This window comes from Mirounga angustirostris, unplaced genomic scaffold, assembly GCF_029215605.1.
Source record: "Mirounga angustirostris isolate CCGP_5_RB_7025 unplaced genomic scaffold, mMirAng1.0.hap1 SCAF_14, whole genome shotgun sequence".
NCBI classification, from domain to species: domain Eukaryota; kingdom Metazoa; phylum Chordata; class Mammalia; order Carnivora; family Phocidae; genus Mirounga; species Mirounga angustirostris.
The window spans coordinates 34,068,409-34,093,567 of NW_026991722.1; the positions used below are offsets into that span (position 1 = coordinate 34,068,409).

Below are 25,159 nucleotides of genomic sequence, written 5' to 3' on the forward strand. Positions count from 1 at the left end.
GACAGTGAAAGTGCCATTAAGTCATTTTTCCATCCCTCAGAAGCTGGCAGGGAATTGTTCCCCATGGTGCATTTTCCTGCTTCTCTTGCAGCCAGGTTTTAAACATCTTAAGCTATAGCACTACCGTCCCCTCCCCTGAGCAGTGACTATACTGCCTCATAAATCTCTTTGGTCAGAATTCTTTCCAACATAACTCCAGGTCCCTTGTGATAGATTCTTTCTGCCCTGGGAGGCCCCTTAGTTTTGTCATGTGCTAAAGGAAAGAAAGCAGGAATTAGATTGTGCAAACATCAGAAAGCAAGTCTTGCTATCCTTTGCTTACTTTCTTAGCTATAAACTGAAAACTTTAGATCTTATGGAATGCAACACTGACATTATCACACAGGAAACTTCATAAATATCAATTAGTCAAGCATTCCTGGTAAGTTCCATGAGAAGGGGAAACTTGAACATTTTATTCAACTCTGGAAACCCAGAGTCTAAAAGAGTGCCTGGCAAATAGTAGGTGCCTAATAAATATATGTTAAATGCCTGTATAAATGAATGGATTGCCCATGTCAGGCAAAATATTATGCCCAGTGGGGATGCCAACAAAAGAAACGTATGACTCCTGCCTCACAGAAAACTATGTCTGATTGTGGAGGCAGATTCATACTGGCAATTAAGTAGTTTGTGGGTGATCAGGATTTAAGAGCTATACTGCAGATTCAGAGGCTATGAAGATGAGGCATAATATTAATGGCGATGGGTCCTAAGTGAATCTTGGGTTGATGGGCAGGTTTTAAATTGCCAGAGGGAAGGGGAGATCCATGGAAGAGACCACTCCTCTTTCCATTTGTCCCCTTCACTACTTCTCAGAACACCTGTGAGTTTACCTAACTCAATTCACAATTCCTGAGAACCTGGTTTTATAACTTATGATTGAGAAGACTTTAGTCTTTATTCAAATGGCATTGCAGCCAGAACCCTAACTGGTAAGTCAATGGAAACATGCTACTCTGACTGAAACAAACTAGCAAGCCTTTGTGATACAACCTGAACAGGTTCTCAGAACTCAGTGACCCTCCAAGATCAGTGTGGGGCACACCTGCTGTCTGTGGGCAGGTGAGGAACTCTGGTTCCATCTCTCCACCCTTCTCCGTATACAGGTCTTTCCACCCACAGCTAGCCAGCCCTCTACCCAGCTCTTTAGACTAGGAGTATTTTTTTGTGAGCATGTGATGACCTAACACCTAAAAAGGAAACAGAGAATCTGCCTTCAGCTATTGTTGTTCATGTCTATGTGTGTGTTTGTGTATATGTTTTTCTATTTCAAATCTCTGAATAAATAGTGTGCAGGCAGTCACAACATCCCAGAAGAGGGAAGCATGGAGCCCATGCATTGTAATTCTCTTTTCTGTCAGAACAGCGCATGACTGTAGGACTGGCCCTTTGCATAAACTCTCCGATGATTGCTCATAAGGTGGGTATAACTTGGGGTATCATCAGAATCCATCCTTTGCCTTAAACTGCCTTCTGCCTCAGTTTGTCCTGAAGCCGGGAGCTTTCATATTAGACATAAATGTAAAGAACCCCATTTTTTAGAAAATACTGCCAGGAGAGATTATACATTAAATTTGTGTTACCTGGTAACACCTTTCCCTGAATTAGTTTATCAACTTAGCTGTCCAGTCACTGAGTTAAACCTTAGTGAAGTTCTTCCAAAGAAATTCGTATGTTGAAGCCTTACCTTATAAATGTGACTGTATTTGGAGGTATGGCTTTTAAAGAGGTAATAAAGTTAAATGAGACCATAAAGGTGGGCCCCTGATCCAAGAGGACTGAAGTCCTCTAAGAAGAGGAGACACTTGGAGCCCACAAAAAGCCCAAGTGAGAGCAAAGTGAAACGGTCACCATCTGCAAGCAAAGAAGAGGAGAAGCCTCAGGAGAGACCAAGCCTGTGGATATCTTGATTTGGGACTTCCAGCTTCCAGAACTGTGTGAAAATACATCTCTGTTGTTTAAGCCACCGACTCTATTGTATTTTGCTATGAGCAAACTAATATAATTTATAATTTTATTTTATTTTATTTATTTATTTGTTTATTTTATTTGAGACAGAGAGAATGAGAGAGAGAGAGCACATGAGAGGGGGGAGGGTCAGAGGCAGAAGCAGGCTCCCCGCTGAGCAGGGAGCCTGATGCGGGACTCGATCCCGGGACTCCAGGATCGTGACCCGAGCCGAAGGCAGTCGCTTAACCAACTGAGCCACCCAGGCGCCCTATAATTTTATTATTAATACACTAGTGTTACCGATCTTTAGAATTACCCTTCCTTCAGCAAGTCTCACTTTGCCGGCTCCCTTCCCCCCGCAAAAAAGTAAAGAAAATAGGGATGCACAGCTCTCCCTGGGGTTCCCTTTATTCATCCTTATTACAGCACTGACTACACAGGGTTGAAGATTTCTTCGTCACTCACCTGGTTGCACCAATACGTTGAAGCTCTTTGGTAGCAAGAGCTGTGTCCTGTTCAGTATTTTATTGGCGGTCTGCAGCACAGTGCCCATCATATGGTTACACACTCAAAAAATGTTGAATTTATTCAAATTTAATGTATTGAAAGAATGTTACCTATATTTTAGAGATACTCTAAAATCATTTTCACTTCAATAACCCATAGATTATAACAATTGGCATCATGATTGATTTGTTTTGTTATTGCCAAGTGGTGCTCTTATTGTTTCTACCTTGTAGTAGGTCTGGAATAAGAGAAGATTCTATCAAATAAATGATGGTGCTGTATTTATAATTGTGTATATCAAACAGTTAGTGTTTCTATAGTCCTGCGCAACTGTTCCACACTCTACACAAAATTTGCTCTCATGTCACATCAGTGGTTAAAATCTCCAAGGCCATCTTATGGCTTCCAGAGAAACATTCCAGGTCTTTGTTTCAGCAGAAGTGGCTAGTCTTAACATGGCTCCCACCTAATTTTTTTTTTTTTTAAAGATTTATTTATTTGACAGAGAGAGACACAGCAAGAGAGGGAACACAAGCAGGGGGAGAGGGAGAAGCAGGCTTCCTGCGTAGCAGGGAGCCGGATGCGGGGCTTGATCCCAGGACCTTGAGATCATGACCTGAGCCGAAGGCAGACGCTTAACGACTGAGCCACCCAGGCGCACCATCCCACCTAATTTTTTTAAGCCTTGCTTAGCTGCCCCATTGTAGTTATGTACCCTTTTTATTTATTTATTTTTTTAAGTAGGCTCCATGCCCGCCAATGTGGGGCTTAAACTCATGACCTTGAGTTCAAGACCTGAGCTGAGATCTAGAGTTGGACACTTAACTGCCACCCAGACTCCCCATTATGCACCCTTTTTAGAACACGCCACATTAAACCTTCAAGAAATTCACTATTCCCTCCCTTTGTCCATCTGGAAAAATTCAGTTCATATTTTAAAATTCAGAACAAATGTCATTTTTTGTGAAGATTTAGGGATGATGCAAACAGTTGGTTTTTCCATTATTTTCCCATAGCATTCTGAATATTCAGTGAATGTACACTCTCCACCTTCTGTTACAATTTCATTAAATGCCAGACCCCCAAAGTTCAAAGAAATAACAGTAATAACAACATACCATCACTGACTAAGAAACAGTTGTCAAGTAACTTAATAGAATTAGATGATGACTTCTGCCCCAAATCTCAACTGATCTTACAGCCTTTGTTTTCTTCCCTCTTTATTATCTAAGATTTCCAACATAAAACAGATAAGACATGATGATCCTCCTTTATTAGGTGTGACATAAGGAGGACTGAGACTAGCTTGGCTTTCAGATTCACAGAAAATTTGGTTTACTGCAAGATGCTCATCTTCATAACACACATTTTGATGACAAAAATCTCAGATAAGTTGAAATTTTTCCATTGCATCACTAGTTCATTTCCTTCCTTCTTCCAATTCTGTGCTTCTTCACTGCATGATAATTGGAGAGAGTATTGTATAATTCTCACAAGCAATATACATGCCAAATGTGATGTTCACTACCAATTCAGAGATGTTTATTCTCAGAGAGCTCATTCAACTATTTTACCTTCGTCCTATGGTGTTTTAGTTTCTTATGACCTAAACCAACTGCTCTGGAAAATTCTGAGATATACTAGATGTTTCTGACATCATGGAACCCAACATATTGCTTAGATTCGTGCAAGGCTCCCTAAATGTCCAATATAAATAGATCATATTAAGACTAAAATTTCATAAAACTAACATTAAATAAACATATTTATACTAACATATAAATATATATTAAATATTGTGGGGAAACATCTCAAGACAAAAGAGAATGCAATGCAACGTAAAAGAGTTAACCAGGTCACAAATAAATCAAGGTTTACAATAATAAAAGAACTTCACTATCTTGTTCTTGCTCCAATAAGTTAGTCTCAATTCATTTTTCTTATTGTTTCCATTTCAGAACCCTCAGTCAGATATGCATCTGCACATGAGACCTGCCTGCTTCCATATTCATTTTGGTTTAACTCTACCTGCAGAATAAAAGCCAATTCTCTCAGCAATCCATTGTCTTCACATTATGGCTTGAATTGAGCTTTTAGGACTAGGACTCCATAGCTTAACCCAACTCTACCTGTATACATGATATTTTACCCTAACCAGACTTCTAGAAATTCTCCAAACATATCATATATCTTCACATCTCTAGGTGTTATTTCATTCCAGCGGTTTCTACTGCCTGGAATACCCTCCTACACCCAGAGCATTCTCAGGGTCCAGCCCAAATTCAATCTCCATGAATTCTTTACTCCTTTCACAGTTAACATAAACTAATTGTTCTTCATAGTGTCACAACTCTACACACAGCTCTTTGTTCTTTATCAGGTGATGTGCTATTTGACAATTTCATATAGTCTCCATCCTCCTCACTCTACCTAATGTACCCTCTCTCAAGAGTTTAAGTAGTGATTTCTTTTCAAACCATCTACCTTATTTCCATAAAATAAAGTGTTACCCTATTTCATATGGCCCAATCTATGTTGGATATAGACATTAGAATTATCTGAACAAGTTCCAAATGTTTTATATAATGAAATATACAAATATTTAAAGAATTGATAAATTTTACTCAAAAAGATATTTGCTACTGACAATACAGGAAATGGTAAGTGCTCAGATATTTTCAAGAGAAACAGTAAAATAAATCTTTAAAGAGACGTTTCAAGAAGTAAAAGCAAAGGTATTTCTTATTTTTAAGGATGGGATGAGCTATCATCTTAAATTTTCAGAGACAAGCTCTATACTGTGACTCTTCAAATTGAAGTTCCTAAAAACTTAGGTAGTAGGAAATTTGCACTTGAGGCAGCCTAGTACAAAAGCCCACCTTACACAATTGAGAAAAATGTGTGTGAGCAAGTACAGAGTTCACAAGGTGGGGAAAAAAAGAAATATTTTTATCTCTGAAACTCTTGAGGAAAGTAATGTGGGAAAGATAGTCTTTCGCATAAAGTAGTTAAGGTCAACATTTGTCCACTCTAACAGAACAAGTCTTCCAAGGATAAGTAAAATTAACCAAGAGACCCTAAGAAGTAACAATCTAGGGACCATAGTGACTGAAAGAAAACATACATTGAAAATCACTCTTCAAAGACTCTGAGGAGGTCTTTGGAAAAGAAATTCACTTATCGTTGTTTAACCAACATTTCACAAACTTATTTAAACATGGAACACTGTTATTTTTCTGCAAAGTAACCTATCCAGCTGAGTTTAGAGAATTCTGCCTGCCAGAGCTCTCCTGATGTTTAGTTTAACCAGATTTTGTGTGTGTGTGTGTGTGTGTGTGTGTAGAGTAGGATAGGTGTATGCATTACAAAAGATCTTGGGCATTTCCTTCCTGAGTAGGTTTGATAAAGGATAAGAAGTCTCAGTTCTTCTTATTCAAGCCCTGCTCTTTTCAGTTGAGGAGACCATCCTCACTCTCCATTAGCACTTAGTCATGCCAAAATTTGGAGACAAAGAAAAAAGACAAAGAAATTAAACATCAGAGAAAAGAGAGAAAGAAGAATGGAGTATAAAGATGAAGAAATGCCTTAAAAACTGAATACCAACAGCCAAGCATAAAAAAAGTCTCTGCCAGATGTATCCAGCTAAAGTCTAACTGAAGTTTCAGCAGTAGGCATTCCATCTGTCATATCAAAACATTTTCAATACCATCTACCAATACAGCACTAAATTCTGGACTGCCATTAATGTCAACCCATTTATAATTTTGGCCCGCAGCACTACAAAAAGGCAGATGACAGCCTACTATTTCACACCTGCTGTTGAAATGAATAAAAATGACTGAAACCCTTAAAAGCAGAAAAAAGAAGAAAGGGAAAAATAAAGCCAACAACACTCACTGCACAATAAGGCTGGAGAGAATTCCCTGCTTGCCTTGTGTTTTGAATACCAGGTTTTGGCTATGTGTCCTTTTTACACCTAACAGCAGTAAATACAGTGTGGCCCAGGTATGGAAGCTGACCTGCTTGGAAATGATTTCCTCTCTCTTTGATTTTACCTGCACTTTCATGACTTACACTGGTCCACACTCTCCCTTTTTGATGTAAATGAAGATGACACACACTTTCTGTAACATTCCTTTGTGAACTTTGTCATGTATGGTTTTGGGAATGTTTTGATGGACCTATGCCTTCTGAAATGGTGGTACTATTTCTTGTACTTCTTTTGGATTCTCTTTACCATTCTCTCCTTAAGAGTATGCAGCGTAAGATGGGGACCATAGAGTGTTAGATATTGGCATGATATCTGATCTTGCTTTCTTCAACCCACCCAACTATAAGTGGAATGTTTAATATAACTTTGAATAATTAGATGCTCTGGTTGCTAATCCTTGGGTTTTCCCTGACCTGGCCAGCTGACCTCAAAGTGTGGATGGCAGATCCCTACTTTTATTATAATATTAAGATATCATTTGCCTTTTTCACTGTCTTGACATTTGCATTGATGGTACTAAAGCTAGGGTGGGTGAAATTTCTGGCACCTAAGCAAATAATGGTTTTTTTGGTCTTAAAATTATCTAGTAGTTTCAGTTTAAACCTCAAATTATTCAAAATCTGTGATTTGGCCATTTCAAGAACAAAGAGAAGTTTTCAGTACATTCAGAGTCTCTTGATACAGCACAAATCCAGATTATGTACAATGATATTGAATGGAATGTTCCACTCCTATTAGATTAAAATCAAAATCACGAAGCCAAAAACAAGTCCCAAGTACACACCATTCTAAAGTAAGTCATGATGCAATGCATATTCCTCTAGAGCCCAGTTCTGTTTCTCAGAACTTCAGCCTATATAAAGGAAAGATGAAGAATTCAAGAAAATTTACTTAACTGTGAGATGTCAGTCTTGGGAGATAATGTTGACTTTTTCTTTTCTCTCTCTGTTGGGAAGGGAGTGTTTCAATATCCAATTCTTTGTAGAACTTAATGGTATCTGCCAGAAAACTGATTCTCATTCCCTGGTTAAGCATCTGTTGAGATATCATTCTAGCTGATCTGACCTTGGACCTATTTGAATAGGTGAAAAAGAATTGGAAAGAATCTGTAGAAAAAAAGAAGGGACATCCATGCACTCATATCATTGAAGTAGTAAAGGTGTATAAAGTAAGTGTTTTCCTTGGGCCAACTGTATGCATCAAGCATACATAGTCTTGAAATGACTTACATATCTTATCCAAAAGATGCCTCTGATATTAGAGGATTCCCCAATAGTAAAATATCTTGTATATTACCAAGAATTGGAATGAGAAGAACTGATGAGAAGCTAAGCTATGAGGGCCATTCTCCACATCAGAAAATTTCTCTCTTGTAGGATTTAACATGTACCCCTCTGAACTACAACTTGAATACCCACCACATATAGGCTGTCTGCGGGTTCACAAGTAAGAAATACTTGATCTTTTCTATCAGTTGCCCAGAAATCAACCCACTAGAGGAGAAAAAAAGAGGAAGCAGAAAGGGAGGGGTGTCCAGGAGCAGGCCCCACTCACCACCACAGAGGTCCCTAATGGAAGGAATTGAGTTTTATCTACCAAAATGTTATCTGTTAAATCTAGAAGCAGCCTCTTCTAAGAGGTGGGAAGATAAATTTTATAGTAAAGTCGAAGGTAATAATCAGCAAAAAATAAAACTATTTCAAATTTGTTGCCCCACTCAGGTCAGACTCCAGTCTATCCTTAGTAAAGTTAGTTTAGATCTTAAACATGACAGTAGTTACATTGTATACAAAATCCTAGTTCACATGTTTTTTTCTAATGCTGTTACTCCAGATTTCCAAATATTCTAAATAAATGAAAATGTCTCCTTGTATATAATGCTAAGTGAGAAATGCCTACAAAGCAGCATTTTCATATTTATTTTTTCCATACAGCCAGTATCTTCCTCTGAATCTCACAAATTCCAGTTGTATTGGTTTTTCTCATGTCAATGAGGTTACAGTGAATATCTGTACCTGCAAATAACCAATATGCTATATTTGACTATGTGCTGTCAGAATCCTCTAATTAAAAAGAATTGGTCTCTGAAACACTCATCCTTGGCACAAATAGGGAAACCTGTCAACAAGGCATATGATTTGTAGAATACAGGGGGAAAAAAAAGAGTAGCAGTATTATCATCCATCATTACTTGGAGAACATCTAGAGGCAGTCTGGCAACATTTGTCCAAAGAGTGAACAGTAGGATGCCTCAATTTTCCTGAATCATCTACCTACTTTAGAAAGTCTCTGAAAAATACATAGCTTGCCTTGCAATCTTCTGTCAGGGAGCACTGAAGTCTCGTAAGTAAGAACCATGGAATTGTAAGGAACTGTAAAAGGGATCTTCAAAGCTATTTAATATAATCCTCAAAATTTATAGGTGAATAAATTCTGACACTGATAAGTTGAATGACTTGCCCAAGGTCCACAGGATCATTATTCAGACCTCTCATTGTAGTCTAGTCTTTTCCCACTAATATTCCTGTTCCAAAAAACATCTGTTTTTACCTCAGAAACATTTCCAAGTCTGAGTCTAAGGAAGTTAGGTGAAAACAGGGGCTAGGAAGATTCTCTTTTATTGTAAAGAAGAACAAGGACCACAACCAAATTGGTAATCTTTCTTTCTGGAAGACACTGTCAACTGTAGAGTACAAAAGACAAAATTAGCAGCTGTCAAATAAATGAACATCTAGGACATAAAACACCATTTCATAATCCCTCTTAATTACATATAATGGTGCTTTCTGGGAACAAATGAAAGATTATAAGAACCATGGTCTCCGCCCAAAGTGAATTTACAGGCTATCATCTACAGGTATGGAAAAATCCCAATATAATAGAGTAAAGATGATGGATAGCAGTGGATTGTTCTTTCCTCTAGGAAATTTTAGGATCTGATAGTTCAAAACGTATGACAACTACAGGCTCATGGTGGATATTTGTAATATCCTGCATAACTTGACAGTTTGTAACAATTGCCAAAGGAAAGAGGATCATAGGGGCTGGAGACCAAAGAGAATGTTGGGAAGTAGACTGGTTGTTATTGTCAGAAGGGACTTGCTTGGCAAACTTAAGAAAAAATTGAGTGTCTGTTGCTGAAAGAGTAAATATAGCAGTGAATTGTGAGTGAAAATGGGGGCAGATCAGTCACATGTAATGCTGGGGTAAATAAAGAAGTGGAACCAGAATGAACAAATGCATAAAGGCAGCCATGTTGTTGGGTAACAGTGGGTTTATCAAATATTGACAAACATGAAATGATTGTAATCAGTCACTGTCAAAGGGGAACAGGTCCCCTCCTCTCTTTTACAAATGATCCAATTAAAGGAAACATGTTGGCTATAAAAATCAAAATCAACAATGCACTATACACTGACAACCCATCCAACATATAAAATCAATGGTGCATTCTGCTGCCATCCAGCACAAAGCGACAGTAGCAACTTCCCCACCTCTTTAGTCAAATATGACACTGTATCAATCGATCAAAACTCAGTACTTATTGAGCAAGGCTTCTGAAGAATGCAAACTGCATTGTGCCTCTATCCCCCCTTCCTACCCCCTCTCATTTCATTTCGATAAATTTTAACTTAAAGGCATAATACCTGAGGATGTTCTCTTGGCTCACAGAGTGGTTTTTTTGTTTTGTTTTGTTTTTTGTGTAATCACCATACAATTTGACATTGACTATATTTACAATAAGATTATAAAAACACTGTAGGGTTAGAAATGCAAATGCCATTGCATTGGAAACTGTAATTTTAGTTCTGTCTCCATACCATGGCTTTGTCCAAGTCCTTCATTCAGTGTGGCAAACAAGACTCCAATTAGTCAACAGGCTTTCAGTAGAACTAAAGATAATCTGAAAGGGAACTGAACAAAGGATATGGAACAAATTGTGAGTTTGACAGAAAAAAATACAATTCATAACTTAATATTTGGTGTAGTGTGAAAAGGGCAGTGGAGTGGAATCAGGCTCTGACTCCCTGTGTCCTGTAACCTTGAGCAAATAATTCTTCTCTGGATCTTAAACTTCTATAAAGTTAAGGTATTAGTAGGCCCAGTGGACTTCAGTAATGATGCAAAGACCAAAGTTTTAGTAGTCTAGTAGTGTTTTTTAAACATTTCTGCTCCACCCCCTAATATTCACAGTTAGAAATGCATCTCTATCATGACAGAGTGGGTAATATAACTGGAACAAAATTTCATAGACAGTATTTACCAGTATTATATGCAATGCTCTCTAATATTTTCTCTTCTATTCATTTTCATTTTCTTGATAAATGCTGATAAATCACAACCCATGGTGTGAAAAACACTGTTTTATGACTCTTTGCTTTTCTTGCTTCCTTCCTTCTCCCTTCCTTCTTCCTTCTCTCCCTTTCTTCAAAAGCATCTCTACCTTAAAGCTAAAAGTCTAATTTTTTGTATTTAGCTGAATTTGTATCTTTCTCTAAATACTTTGTATTTCTCCATCCCATAAGGCTAGTACAATACAGGGACTCTCATGTTTTGCTCAGCGGGTACTTAATTAATCCCCCAACTCCTTAGCCTCTTTGAGAACAAGAGTCATGTGAAAAGGGTATCTATTAACCTAATTTTTTTTTTTTAATTTTGGGATAATATTGTATAGTTATTTAATATTTTTAAAAATTTTCACAATGTGCTGATAATATGATTTTAAGTAAAATTGGGATACAGCATTTCATAGAGAGTATGAATTCACCTAATGAAACTATAAAAAAAAGACTGGGGGTTGCCTGGGTGGCTCAGGCAGTTAATCGTCTGCCTTCAGCTCAGGTCATGATCCCAGGGTCCTGAGATGGAGTCCCACATCAGGTTCCCTGCTCCGTGGGGAGTCTGTTTCTCCTTCTCCTGCTCTCTCCCGTTCTCGCTCTCAAATAAATAAAATCTTAAAAAAAAATAAAGACTGGAAGGAACTATGCTAATACAACATTCTTTTGCCTCTTGATAGGAAATTTATATGTAATTTCCAAGCTTACCTTTTATGCTTTATTCTGATCTCCATATTATCTTTTTTTAACATGTGCTATCTTGATAGAGAAATGTATATATATATATATAATATATTTTATATATATATATAATATATCATATATATATATAATATTTAATTCCTGAGAACAAAAGACAAAGTTTACTAGAAACTTTTGCAAAATGATTTGGAATAGTTTGTCAAGTGTATATTGTATGTGTATGTATGTATGTATGTATCTATCTATCTACCTTTATTTCCCTTCTGAAAAAGAGTTGGTAATATACTTAGCTTGACTTTTTAGCCTCTGTTGCCTTTGTATTTCTTTTTTTTTTTTTTAAGATTTTATTTATTTATTTGAGAGAGAGAGAATGAGAGAGAGCACATGAGAGGGGGGAGGGACAGAGGGAGAAGCAGACTCCCCGCCGAGCAGGGAGCCCGATGCGGGACTCGATCCTGGGACTCCAGGATCATGACCTGAGCCGAAGGCAGTCGCTTAACCAACTGAGCCACCCAGGCGCCCTGCCTTTGTATTTCTTAAGGGATCCAGTACTAAGGTCATTTTGTTACCAGTGATAGTATTTCCTTTTCCAAAACCCAAAGTAGCAATCTTAAATAAATCAAAGCCTGGCTACTACCTCTTTCCCTTTATCCAGCATGAATTTTAATATGTGTAAGTTATAGATACAATAACTGCTACCATCTATTCAGGGTTGATCATGTGTCAGCCATTGTATCCTCTTCATGCTCCTGCTCTCATTACTCCTCACAGCTATCCCAAGAAAGAGTTGTTACTGTTTTACAGATGAAGAAACTGAGTATTGAGAGATTAGATAGATAGTTGTTTTAAGTGGTAGAACTCTAATAAAATGGATTTGAGCAATCACAACAAAAACAATCAGAGATGATTTTTCTCTTTATTTTGACTAATTTACAATATTTGTTGCATTTAATCCTCATGAGTTGTTGAAGTCAGTACTATCATTATCACAACTTTATATGTGAGGAAAGGAGGCAAAGAAATGGCAAAAGAATCAGTAATAAAGAGTGAAGTGGTAATGTGTATTTAGAAGCTCTCAATAAAAATTCACTTCATAAAAATTCTAACCAGATTGTTTAATTTTATCTTTCAAACTTTATTGATTCCCATAGGGGCTTACAGAATTTTGTCTCTTAAATTTCTCTTTTCCCTTACAAAAATGAGGCAGGTATGGGTTTACTAATGACTCTGCCTTCTTTTGGAAGACAGGAAATATGTGTATTTTAAAAATACGATAAGGGAACAAAAATATACCTGTTTATCAATACTTTGTTTTTTACCGTAAATTGGCAAAAAATAATAATGTTACAATATTATTACAAAACACGAACAAATGAATCTGTTGAAGCAATGCAAAAGTGGGACCTAATAGGTCACTTGACCTTCTCTTTAGTAAGTCTGCTCAACTTTCCTCTCTACCACTGGTTAGTACCATAGCATCTATATGCCATTATGCTGTCTCCCTCAGGATTTTGTTTTATTCCAGCTAAAACTTTTTTCAGAAATCAATAAATAAACAAACAAATAAACTTGTATCAGCAGTACTGTCCTGTTCAAAAGCCCTCACAGACTGCCCACTGGCATGCAAGGCCTTTTACATGGGAGCCATAATTAGCTTAACAATCTGATTTTCCACATCTTTTTCATTTAAGATTTTATTTATTTATTTGATAGAAAGAGACAGCGAGAGAGGGAACACAAGCCAGGTGAGGGGGGGAGGGAGAAGCAGGCTTCCTGGAGCCCAACAGGGGACTCCATTCCGGGACTGTAGGATCATGACCCGAGCCAAAGGCAGACGCTTAAAAACTGAGCCACCCAGGTGCCCCATTTTCCACTCTTTGGGGTAGAACTGTGTTTTAGGTTACTCTGTATATACTTCTCTGCTTAGCACGTGAAGAGTAATAGAATTTTAGAGCTGAAAAAACCTTAAGGCTCATCTCTCCAAACCAGGTCATTTTAAATAAAATATTGGTGCTAAGGAGTACTCTAGGTCATACAGAAAGTTAAAGGTCAAAGTGTTAATAAAACCCTTCATTTTAGCTCCTAAACATGTAATTAGCTCAAAAAAAAACAAACTTGTTGAATTAGTTGCATTATTTGCTATACATTTGGATGCATTTTGTGACCTGTTAGGAATCACAGTGTTTGATAACAATGAATGGAATGAGCCAAGATAGGAAACATGTACAGATGTTAAGCAGTTCAATTAGTATAAAACAATGATAGATTTTTTAATTTTTTAATTTAAATTTGATTTGGTTAACATATAGTGTATTATTAGTTTCAGGGGTAGAAATTAGGGATTTATCAGTTGCATATAACACCCAGTGCTCATTACATCAAGTGCCTCCTTAATGCCCATCACCCAATTACCTCATCTTCCCACCCCCTTCCCCTCCAGAAACCCTCAGTTTGTTTCCTAGTAGAGTTCAGCATCTCTGTGGTTTGCCTCCCTCTCAATTTTCGTCTTATTTTTCCTTCCCCTCTCCTATGTTCATTTGTTTTGTTTCTTAAATTTCACATATGAGTGAAATCATATTATCATGTGGTATTTGTCTTTCTCTAACTGACTTATTTTGCTTAGCATAAGACCATCTAGTTCCATCCATGTCGTTGCAATGGCAAGATCTCATTTTTTGATGGCTGAGTAATATTCCGTTGAATGTATGTAGATACATACATGTGTATATATATGTATATACATATATATACACACATACCACATCTTCTTTATCCATTAATCTGTTGATGGACATCTGGACTCTTTCTATATTTTGACTATTGTGGACATTGCTGCTATAAACATTGGGATGCATGTGCCCCTTTGAATCACTATGTTTGTATCCTTTGGATAACTACCTAGTAGTGCACCTGCTGGGTCGCAGGGTGCCTTTTAGTTTCATTGATTATTTCCTTTACTGTGAAAAAGCTTTCTATCCTGATGAAGTCCTAGTATTTCATTTTTGCTTTTGTTTTCTTTACCTCTGGAGATGTGTCTAGTAAGAGTTGGTGCAGGGGCACCTGGGTGGCTCAGTCGGTTAAACCGCTGCCTTCGGCTCAGGTCATGACCCCAGAGTCCTGGGATCTAGCCCCGCATCGGGCTCCCTGCTCATGCAGGAAGCCTGCTTCTCCCTCTGCCTGCTGCTCCCCCTGCTTGTGCTCTTTCTCTCTTTAAAAAAAAAAAAAAAAAAAGAGTTGGTGCAGCTGAGGTCAAAGAGGATGCTGCCTGTGTTCTCCTCTAGGATTTTGATGGATTCCTGTCTCACATTGAGATCTTTCATCCACTTTGAATTTATTTTTGTGTTTGGTGTAAGAAAGTGGTCCAGTTTCATTCTTCTGCATGTGGCTGTCCAATTTTCCCAACACCATTTGTTAAAGAGACTGTCTTTTTTCCATTGAATATTCTTTCCCGCTTCGTCGAAAATTAGTTGACCATAGAGTTGAGGGTTCATTTCTGGATTCTCTATTCTGTTCCATTGATCTATGTGTCTGTTTTTGTGCCAGTACCATACTGTCTTGATAACTACAGCTTTTTAATACACCTTGAAGTCCAGAATTGTGATACCTCCAGCTTTGGTTTTGTTTTTCAACATTACTTTGGCTATTTAGGGTCTTTTCTGGTTCCATACAAATTTTAGAAGTGTTTGTTCCAAATCTGTGAAAAATGGTGGTGGTATTTTGATAGGGATTGCACTGAATGTGTAGATTGCTTTGGGTAACATAGACATTTACACAATATTTGTTCTTCCAATCTGAGATCACAACCAACACCACAGAAATACAAACAACTATAAGAGAATATTATGAGCAATTACATGGCAACAAATTAGGCAATCTGGAGGAAATGGATAAATTCCCAGAAACATATAAACTACCAAAACTGAAACAGGAAGAATTAGAAAACCTGATCAGACCCATAACCAAAGAAATTTAATCAGTAATCAAAAATCTCCCAACAAATAGGAGTCCAGGGTTGGATGCCTTTCCTGTGGAATTCTACCAAACATTTAAAGAATAATTAATACCTATTCTTCTGGAACTGTTCCAAAAAATAGAAATGGAAGGAAAACTTCCAAAGTCACTCTACAAAGCCAGTATTACCTTGATCCCAAAATCAGACAAAGACCCCACTAAAAAGGAGAATTATAGACCAATATCCCTGATGAACAGGATGCAAAAATTCTCAAAAAGATACTAGTTAATCGTATTTAACAACTAATTAAGAGGATTATTCACCACAACCAAGTGGGATTTATTTCTGGGCTACAGGGGTGGTTCAACATCTGCAAATCAATCAGTGTGATACAGAACATCAATAAAAAAAGGATAAGAACCATATGATCTTCTCAGTAGATGCAGAAAAAGCATTTGACAAAATACAGCATCCATTCTTGATAAAAATCCTCCACAATGTAGGGATAAGAGGGACTATACCTCAACATCATAAAAGCCATATGTGAAAGACCCACAGCAAATATCCTCAATGGTGAAAAACTGAGAGCTTTTCCCCTAATGTCAGGAACACAATAGGGATGTCTGCTCTCACTAATGTTCAACATAGTACTAGAAGTCCTAACCTCAGCAATCAGACAACAAAAGGAAGTAAAAGTATCCAAATAGGCAAAGAAGTCAAACTTTCACTCTTTGCAAATGACATGATACTCTATGCAGAAAACCCAAAAGACTCCACCAAAAAATTGTTACAACTGATTCAGGATTTTAGCAAAGTCGCAGGATATAAAATCAATGCATAGAAGTCAGTTGCATTTCTATACACTAACAATGAAGCCGCAGAAAGAGAAATCAAGGAATTGATCCCATTTACAATTGTACAATAAACCTTAAGATACCTAAGAATAAACCTAACCAAAAAGGTAAAAGACCTGTACTCTGAAAACTACAGAAGACTTATGACAGAAATTGAGGAAGACACAAAGAAATGGATAGTTTTTTTTTTTTTTTTTTAAAGACTGTTACATGGATTCATCATTAGAAGGAGCTGGTATGGAAAGAAGAGGAAGAAAGTTACCTGAATTCCAGCTTCCTCAGAATATGCCCCTCAGCATACTCCTAAGGAAGTATGGGAAAGCTCATTACTAAAGATTTCTCACCTCACTTTCTGGGGGGAATCATCCATGAAACCTGGGATTATTAAAATTGGAGGAGACCTTAGAAATAAGCCATGTAGTCCAGTCACTTCATTTCAAGTGACAAAATGAAGGTAACAGTTTAGGATATTGTATACAAGGAAATCTTTGTTAAAAATAACTAAGAAAATCCATGAATGATTTTTTTTTTTTGTAAATCTTGTTTTTAAATTCCATCTGCAAAGCGTCTGGGTACCGTGAATGTTTTCTTTGATCTGCCTCTCACAACTAGAAAAAGACTAATGGGTCAAACTCTGAGTCCCTCAGTTCCACATCAACATATACAGCAATTGATTCTCAAGATGGGGGTTCCAGGGGGCACCTGGGTGGCTCAGTCGTTAAGCGTCTGCCTTTGGCTCAGGTCATGATCCCAGGGTCCTGGGATCGAGTCCCACATTGGGCTCCCTGCTCGGCAGGAAGCCTGCTTCTCCCTCTCCCGCTCCCCCTGCTTGTGTTCCCTCTCTTGCTGTGTCTCTCTCTGTCAAATAAATAAATAAAATCTTTGAGAAAAAAAAAAAAAGATGGGGGTTCCAGATTAGGTTTTCTAGGAGGAAAACAAGACTGATCCCAGAGTAATTTAGAAAAGTAACCAGAGAGATGAGACAGATTCTCTATGATCTTCTGTTCTTCTCTATGTTGGTGTGTCTATCCCACTAATGTAGAGCTCTTACACCTTAGTTATGTAGTATATTTAGGAGCGGTGGTAGCAAGGAATTTAATGAGGCACTGAGGCTAAAATTTTAAGATCCATACCACTAGGAAGGCCTTAAAAAAAAGTTCCTTTTATAGTCAAAGCACTCAACTAAGCAGGTCATACAATCATTTCAGTAGAGTGAGCCATTTCTGGGACTGGTTTTTGGAATTGCCTTCAAAACAGTATTGTTTCAGCTATTCTCCATCATAGCAAAAGTGTGTCTTTGAACATAGTTTTGGTTTTTCACAATTAAAATTATAGTTGGAATTAATTCTGGTTAGTAAGTGTGAAATCTGAAGTTACGAAAACATTTGGACTTTAAACAGGCTGTGGTTAAAAAGGAATGAGAAGGATTTATTTATGTGCTTCTGGGCGCAAATTCTGAAGTGGAATACCAAGAAAGATTTAGATTCTGCTGCAGGAGCTGAATAGGTATTGTTTCTTGACAGTATCACATTGAAAGGCCAACGCTGATTTGGATACAAGAAATGCCTTGCTATAAGGGAGACTCCAATGAGAGCCAAAGAAACCTGGATTGGAATTCCATTTCCACTATTTCTGATTTGTGGGACCTGTAAACTTAACATATCTGCAACTCTGTTTCCTCACCTAAATACAGGCTCTTTAGAAAAGAGATGCTTTGTATAAAGCATCAGCTCAGTTTGGGTCATGATATATGCTCATAAATTACAGTCATTATCCTTAATATTAAGGCACATTTGTTTAGACTATTTATAGTTTGTAGTCACTTTGTTATTATTAAGGCTATGTACTGCATGAAAGTATATGTATTTCTTGCAAAATTCCTAAGATAAAGTCCTGATCTTAGCAAAATTTCAGGTAGATTTTGAAAGATGCCTTCCCCTTCCCAACAAAATTTCTTTTCTGTGCTGCTTTCTGTGGTATGTACCTTTTTGAAGATACTCATATGCTTTTTCAAAAATGACCCCTCTCATTTTTCAGCCAGGAGACTAGAGGCACAGAGAACCTCCCTGCTTTATCCAAGGCCACATGCAAGTTAGCTGCTACTTGTAAGACCAAGGTTTTCTAACACCAAGTCAAATGATTTTGCCCCTCTACCATCTGCTTCTTACCCTACCAAGATATTGAAAGGATTAACATTCACTATGAGCCATCTTTATGCACTTAACTAAACCTATTTCATCTTCATACCCACAACTCTAATATTCATTATTATAATAGTCTCACTTGACATGTGAGAATACTCAAGTTTGGAAAGGAGAAACAACTGTTACAAAGTCAAACAGTAAGGAAGCCGCAAAACTGGGTTCAAATTCTGATCTTCCTGAAAAAAAGCACAAATTCCAACCTCATTCACCATAGAGAAAACAGAGCACAGGTGGCCAGGTTTTAAGAGGCTCTAAAAGGCACTTGATGCTATGAAGTATGTGAATTATGTGAATCAAAATACGATAGTGGGATAGCATTTGTTCACACCTGTCCCCACCTTCACTGCTCATACCCCAGTTCTAGATGTAAGAGATGTGCAATCATATCCTTTTCCTACAAAACCCATCTTCCTGATCCTTGCTGAATTGCATCTCCAGTCATGACCTGAAGGGTAGAATGGCCACTGAGTTTTGTAGTAACTGAATTTAATGAGCTCTATAGCCATGCCATTATGAAATGAGTAGTATATATTAATTTCTTTTTTCCTTTCAAACTTGCCATGTGTGTCTCTAGCCTTTGAAGTTCCTGAGCTGTTTACCTGTATGCCCTTTAAGGACACTGATGAGACCTTCTCCTTCTCTTAGTCACAACCTCATCAGACACTAGTGTATACCCTTAGTCAAAGTCATTGCCAAGTGAGAAAGCCTGAGTCGTTCAGAGCAGTACCATCCCAAATGCTCAAAATTGGCTCTGTGTGTGAAGACTAGGAGACTGACTATGATATGTAGAGGTCATTGAGGTTGGTGAACAGAGGTATCATCCCATCACATTAAATATTTTCTAAGAATCAGGCTCTAAGTGTAGTATAATCCTCCAAGTTCCCAACTGTGACCCCATCTCCTACTCCCTGGACTTGTCTCCATCCTTTTTTGCCTTTCTTTTGTACCAGAAGTTACAGACATGGAGGAGCAAAGGAGAGAATGAGCCAGGTAGGCTGTTAGTGCAGAGCGTTATAGAAGGAAACAAGACTTAAAGTTGTCCAGCATCTGTGCTCAGCATCTCACACTCTCAAACCCTTACTGGGGTCAGATGGCTAGTAGAGGATTTGGGGGTTCAGTGCTGGCATTTGAAAGCACTTTTTTATACCCCAGCACAATGTTAGGTACTGTGAAATGCAATGGAAATTTATGAACAACCCCAGTCACAAAGAGCTTACAATTAGCCAAAAGAAATTGGATTGGTTTACTTTTCCACTGGAAAAAAAAAAATCCCAACCTCAGCCATTAAATAAAAGGAGCGAATTTATTTCAGCTTCATTTTCTCTCAGCCTGTATATTAATATCTTGATTTCCCTGATAGTATCTAGGCATAAAAGTTATGTTTCCAATTTTTCATTTAGATGAAAGATATTCCACATTGCCTGCTACACCACTAAGGACTAAGTAAATGCTCTTCAGCTTTCCTTTAAAAAAATAATAACCCACACTTATTTGGATGATTTTCTCTACTGTGGCTTGAGAGAAAGCAGTATCGGGGCTGTGGCAACATTGTTAACCACACAAATGACCTTCTAATTGCAAAGACCTCCTGGCCCAACTGGGATATCACTTCTAAAATCATATCCTGGTAATTTATTCTCTCCATTCCCTGAAGAGCTGGCTTGAGGTCAATGTCATCATGTGAGAGACAGCTTCTCTCTTGCTATAGCTACAGTAAACTGTCGTTTTCTTTTATTCTTTCATTCTCCCTCCTCCTCCCTTAACTAATCTGTTTTAAAAAGGAATTTCACATCAGACATGGTCAAATGATGATGATTTCACCTCCTCCAAATGGCCCTCCCTGGAGACAATTAACCAACAATTATGGGATAAGTTCCCACGAGGTCACAGAAAGAGCCTCTTAGCTGGGACCAACCGCACCAAAAGCAGGCCATGGAACACCAGAGCTGCAGGAACAGTAGTTGCCAAGAAATTGCAGAAGAGCAAATGATGGCAAATTAGCTTACCTTTTCCCCTCTCTGGAATATCATCTTATCATTATTAAGATGGGTAGAAATCACAAGTCCCTCTAGTTCTAGTAGAGCAGTCACCAGAGTGGCTTTCAGCTCTGTATCCCCCACCTTCTATCTCAGTCAGATTAAAATTCTTTAAACATGACTTTCCTCATGTCATTCACATACCCCAAATCTTTCCACAGTTTTTTATTTCTAACCTATATAGTCATACTTTTCTGCCTGGCTCAGGGCTCTCTGTGATCTGGCTCCATAGCACCTGTCCCCTCCTGTCCATTAGAAACCTGTTCCTTGGGACGCCTGGGTGGCTCAGTCGTTAAGTGTCTGCCTTCGGCTCAGGTCATGATCCCAGGGTCCTGGGATCGAGTCCCACATGGGGCTCCTTGCTCAGTGAGGAGCCTGCTTCTCCCTCTCCCTCTGCTGCTCCCCCTGCTTATGCTCGCTCTCTCTGACAAATAAATAAAAATCTTTAAAAAAAAAAAAAAAAGAAAGAAAAGAAACCTGCTCCTTCTCATCCAGAAATCTCTACCCTATACTTGTTTTTTACTCCATGCCTTCATTCATATTTCCTTCTTAGGCATATTCTGTCTTTTCTCCTCTCCAAATTGCCTCCAATATTTAATACCTGTCTTGATTTTCAGCTCTTCTCTAAGGCCTTTCAAGCCTTTGCTGACATTCTTCTCTAAGTCAGAGTTGATAAAGGGATACGTTTTAGGTTTGGGTGATATATAATCTCTATGGCAACTACTCAACCTCGTGATTATAATACAAAAGGAGCCATAGATGATACATAAATACTTGGGTGTGTCTGTGTTCCAATAAAACTTTATTTACAAAAGCAGATTTTATGATATTAGCATCAATACTATGATATTATATGACCTTTACTATCAATACCATGAGATACTCTGTTATTTATTGAGTAAAATGGAGTAACAATGAGTAACTAGACTTGTAAGTTTCATAAGGGTAGGGAGTATGTCTATAAGCCTCTTATATCCTTTATATTAATCATTACAGCACTAACCATCTAGATTATGGTTAATACAGATTCCATTGGTTGAGTAGTTTCTTATTTTTCACTCACTGGCCCCAGTGATCTCATCTATAAAATGGTAGGTTTGAAGTAAGATTTCCTCTATCTCTGGTATTTGATAGAGCCAGAATAGAAAGTCTTAAGCTTTGTTTTTTTTTTTTTTAATTAGATAATGGTTTTCTTTCACTTAAAAAAAATGTAGTAAAATATAACTAATATAACCTAATATTTGCCGTATTAACCATTTTTAAGTGTATAGGACTCAGTGCTATTAAGCACAATTATGTACACTGTTATGCAACTATCACCCCCCATCCATCTCCAGGACTCTTTTCATTTTGCAAAATTGAAACTCCACATACCCAAAACCAAACTGCCCATTTCCCTCTCCCCTCCATCTCCTGGCAGCCACCATTCTACTTTCTGTCTCTATGATTTTGACTACTGTACATGCATCCTGTAAGTGGATTTATACAGTAATTTGTGATTGGCTTATTTCACTTAGTATAGTGTCTTCAAAGTTCATCCATGTGTAACGTGTGTCAAAATTCCCTTCCTTTTTAAGACTGAATAACAGCCCATTGTATATGCCCCTTTTTGCTTATCCCTTCATCTGTTGATGGTCACTTAGGTTGCTCCCATGTTTAGCTATTGTGAGTAATGCTGCTATGAATATATATATTCAGGTATAAATACCTGGTATAAATACCTCTTCAAGACTCTGCTTTCAGTTATTTTGAGGTATATATTTCTTTTCTTTAGTTAGTTTCGCATTTAGTTTGTTCTTTTCTTGAGTTCCTTGAATTGTAGAGATGGTAGTTGATCAAGAATTTTTTTGGTGGTTTTTTAATGTAAGCATTTATGGCTATAAGTTTTCCCCTTAGCAGTGCCTTCTTTTTACCCTCTAAGTTTTAATATGTTATGTTTTCATTTTCATTTTTAGGTACTTTCTAATTTCCATCATAATTTCTTCTTTGATTCATTTCTTTTTAAGTATGTTGTTTAATTTCCACAAAATTTTTAATTTTCCAGTTTTCCTTCTATTAGTGAACTCTAGTGTTACCCCATTTTGGCTGGAGAAGTTACTTTGAAGTCTACCTTAAATTCTACTAAGATTTAATTTGTGACATACCATATGGTCTATTCTGGAAAATGTCTGGTAGGCCACTATTTGGTCTTTCTCAGGGACATTTCTATTGGTTTATGTTTTGCTTTGAATGGGCCGTACTTTCCTGCTTCTTTATATGACTTAGATTTTTTTTGCTTTGAAAACCGAGCATTTGAATTTCGTAATGTGTTAACTCTAGTAGTCTGATTCTTCCCCTTTCCCAAGATTTGCTGTTTTGTTTGTTTCTATGGTTGTAAGCTGTGTTTATGTGTCTATGCAGAGCATTAGCCTGAAATGTAAACTTAGGGTCTTCTTGAGTCTTTTCTGAGCTTGCACCTTTCTGTGGATGTGTGTGGTGACTTTTGAATTTCTCTCATGTTTGTGGTTGCTTTTCGGTGTCCTATTCTTCAATATCTGACATCCAAAAAGAGAAAAAGAGAAGAATTAATGAAGAGGGGAAAAAGGCACCTTCCCTACAAACCTCCCAGAAATTGCTTTAGCCTGAAGAGGAGGGGCTTACAACAATGGGAGTGGGGTGCAACAATGGCTGCCCATCTCTTTTGTCTAGACCTCCATAATTAGAAGCAAGGACCAGCAATCGAAACACAGATCCCTGATGTTTGGAGGACCACATCCATATTGCATACTCTGCCTCCTGTAAACAGTGTGCAAACTGCTCCAGGAGCATGTGCCCAGCTGCCTGCCAAAGGGCTGAAGGGTGGGCATAGATAGTTGCTTTTCAGTTTAGAGCTGAAGTTGACTGAAATAACCACAGTTTACCACTAGAGGCTTCACTTGGAAGTTGGAAGGCTTCAATAAACTCCAGAGTTCTGAAGTAATACGTCAGACAGAACTTGCCAGTACAATGGTAGTGGTAGAACAGAATCCTGATGCTTCTTCACCATCTTCCCGGAATCCTTTTAAAGGCTTAAGCATTTTTTTTCCCCCAGAGGAAATGTCTAACTGTAGACACTGGCATGAATTGGAGCATTTAAATGTCTTCATAAGCTTCTCTCCTTCCAGGAAACTCCAAAAAAACTAAGGGCTACTCCCTCTTCTCCCACAAAATTAAGTTTGCGGTTAAGAAAATTGCATAACTGAGTTGTGCAGTCAACCTCAAGAAACCCCAGGAGAATCCAATACAAACATTACAGGTTTAATATTTTATCAATAGGACATCATTGTATTTCACGTAGTAAGTGATGACCTGAATACTTAAAATTTATATTCACCTGAGCTATACACTCACACTTTTTTTTTTTTTTTTCAGAAATAGGACATTTATTTGTGGTCCTACAGTAGGAGAATGGAAATCTCTCTCAGAGATCAGAGATTCTTGTTAAAAAGAAATTCACCTTTCAAATGCAATGTTCCCAAACTCCTACCACTGGGTTTGGGCAAGTCAGGACCTGTTGACATAGTGAGCACAGAAAGCGATTGGCGGTGGGGACTGATGGGGAGAGAATTGCACTGAAGGAGAGGGTAGGAGAACAAAGAAAATTAACTATGCTCTTAAATTTAACCAGAAAAAAAGAGCCTTAAGGTATATTTTCCCCAATATGCAAGAGACAAAGATTCTCACCAGATACCATCTTCTTCAGCCCTCTGATTTTTCTGAGGGATCAACACTATTTAGTGTTATACCAGTTGCAGCAATAACCAAAAGTTCAGCAATCTGAAAAAGTTTAACTTTCTTAGATAAATGACAGTGATCATTTAAATTCTCTCTCTCTTTCTGTCTCTCTCTCTCTCTTTTTTTTTTTTTTTTTTTTTTTTTTTGAGAGAGGAGTGGGAAGAAGCTTTTCTTCTTGCCTTCTTAAACATAACCCAATGCAGGATCTAGTTACAGTGTAGCTGTAAAGTGCTGCCTTGTCTTTGCCCCCTGCTCAAAATAAAGCTGTTACCTTTCTAGCCCTGTCCGCCATGGTGCTTAGCAGCCAGGGATGCATGGTCTCAGACATGTTTACCAAGTAAAACACTGACTTGAGTGGCGCCTCGGTGGCTCAGTCATTAAGCGTCTGCCTTCGGCTCAGGTCATGATCCCAGGGTCCTGGGATTGAGCCCTGCATCGGGCTCCCTGCTCAGCGGGGAGTCTACTTCTCCCTCTCCCACTCCCCTTGCTTGTGTTCCCTCTCTCGCTGCGTCTCTCTCTGTCAAATAAATAAACAAAATCTTTGGGGGAAAAAAAAAAAACCATAACCCAAACATCACAGTTTAACTCTTGGTGATACATGTTTATGTTACAAACATGAGTTTTTATGTAATGATAAATGCCTTATTACAGAGGAAGGGACTGCCTGTCTTCACATACTGCATGAGATGAGGAATTATATTTTAGGGTAATTTGGTCCTATATTGGGCTTTCTTGCAAGTGTCAGACTGCCCATTACTTCTTCAAATTTTCTTTTTCTCCTCTTGCTAGTAGCTAATATCATTCTGCACCTCCCCAGCCTCTGGTTAAACA

At 37.9% G+C, this 25,159-nt stretch overlaps 1 non-coding gene across 1 annotated transcript; it reads left to right on the plus strand.

Moving 5' to 3' along the window:
* The first annotated feature begins 24,525 nt into the window (after positions 1–24,525).
* Positions 24,526–24,656, plus strand: LOC123853326 (small nucleolar RNA SNORA63). The gene has a single exon (XR_006793101.1). It is a non-coding gene; the product is annotated as a small nucleolar RNA SNORA63 (small nucleolar RNA).
* Positions 24,657–25,159: the final 503 nt, after the last annotated feature.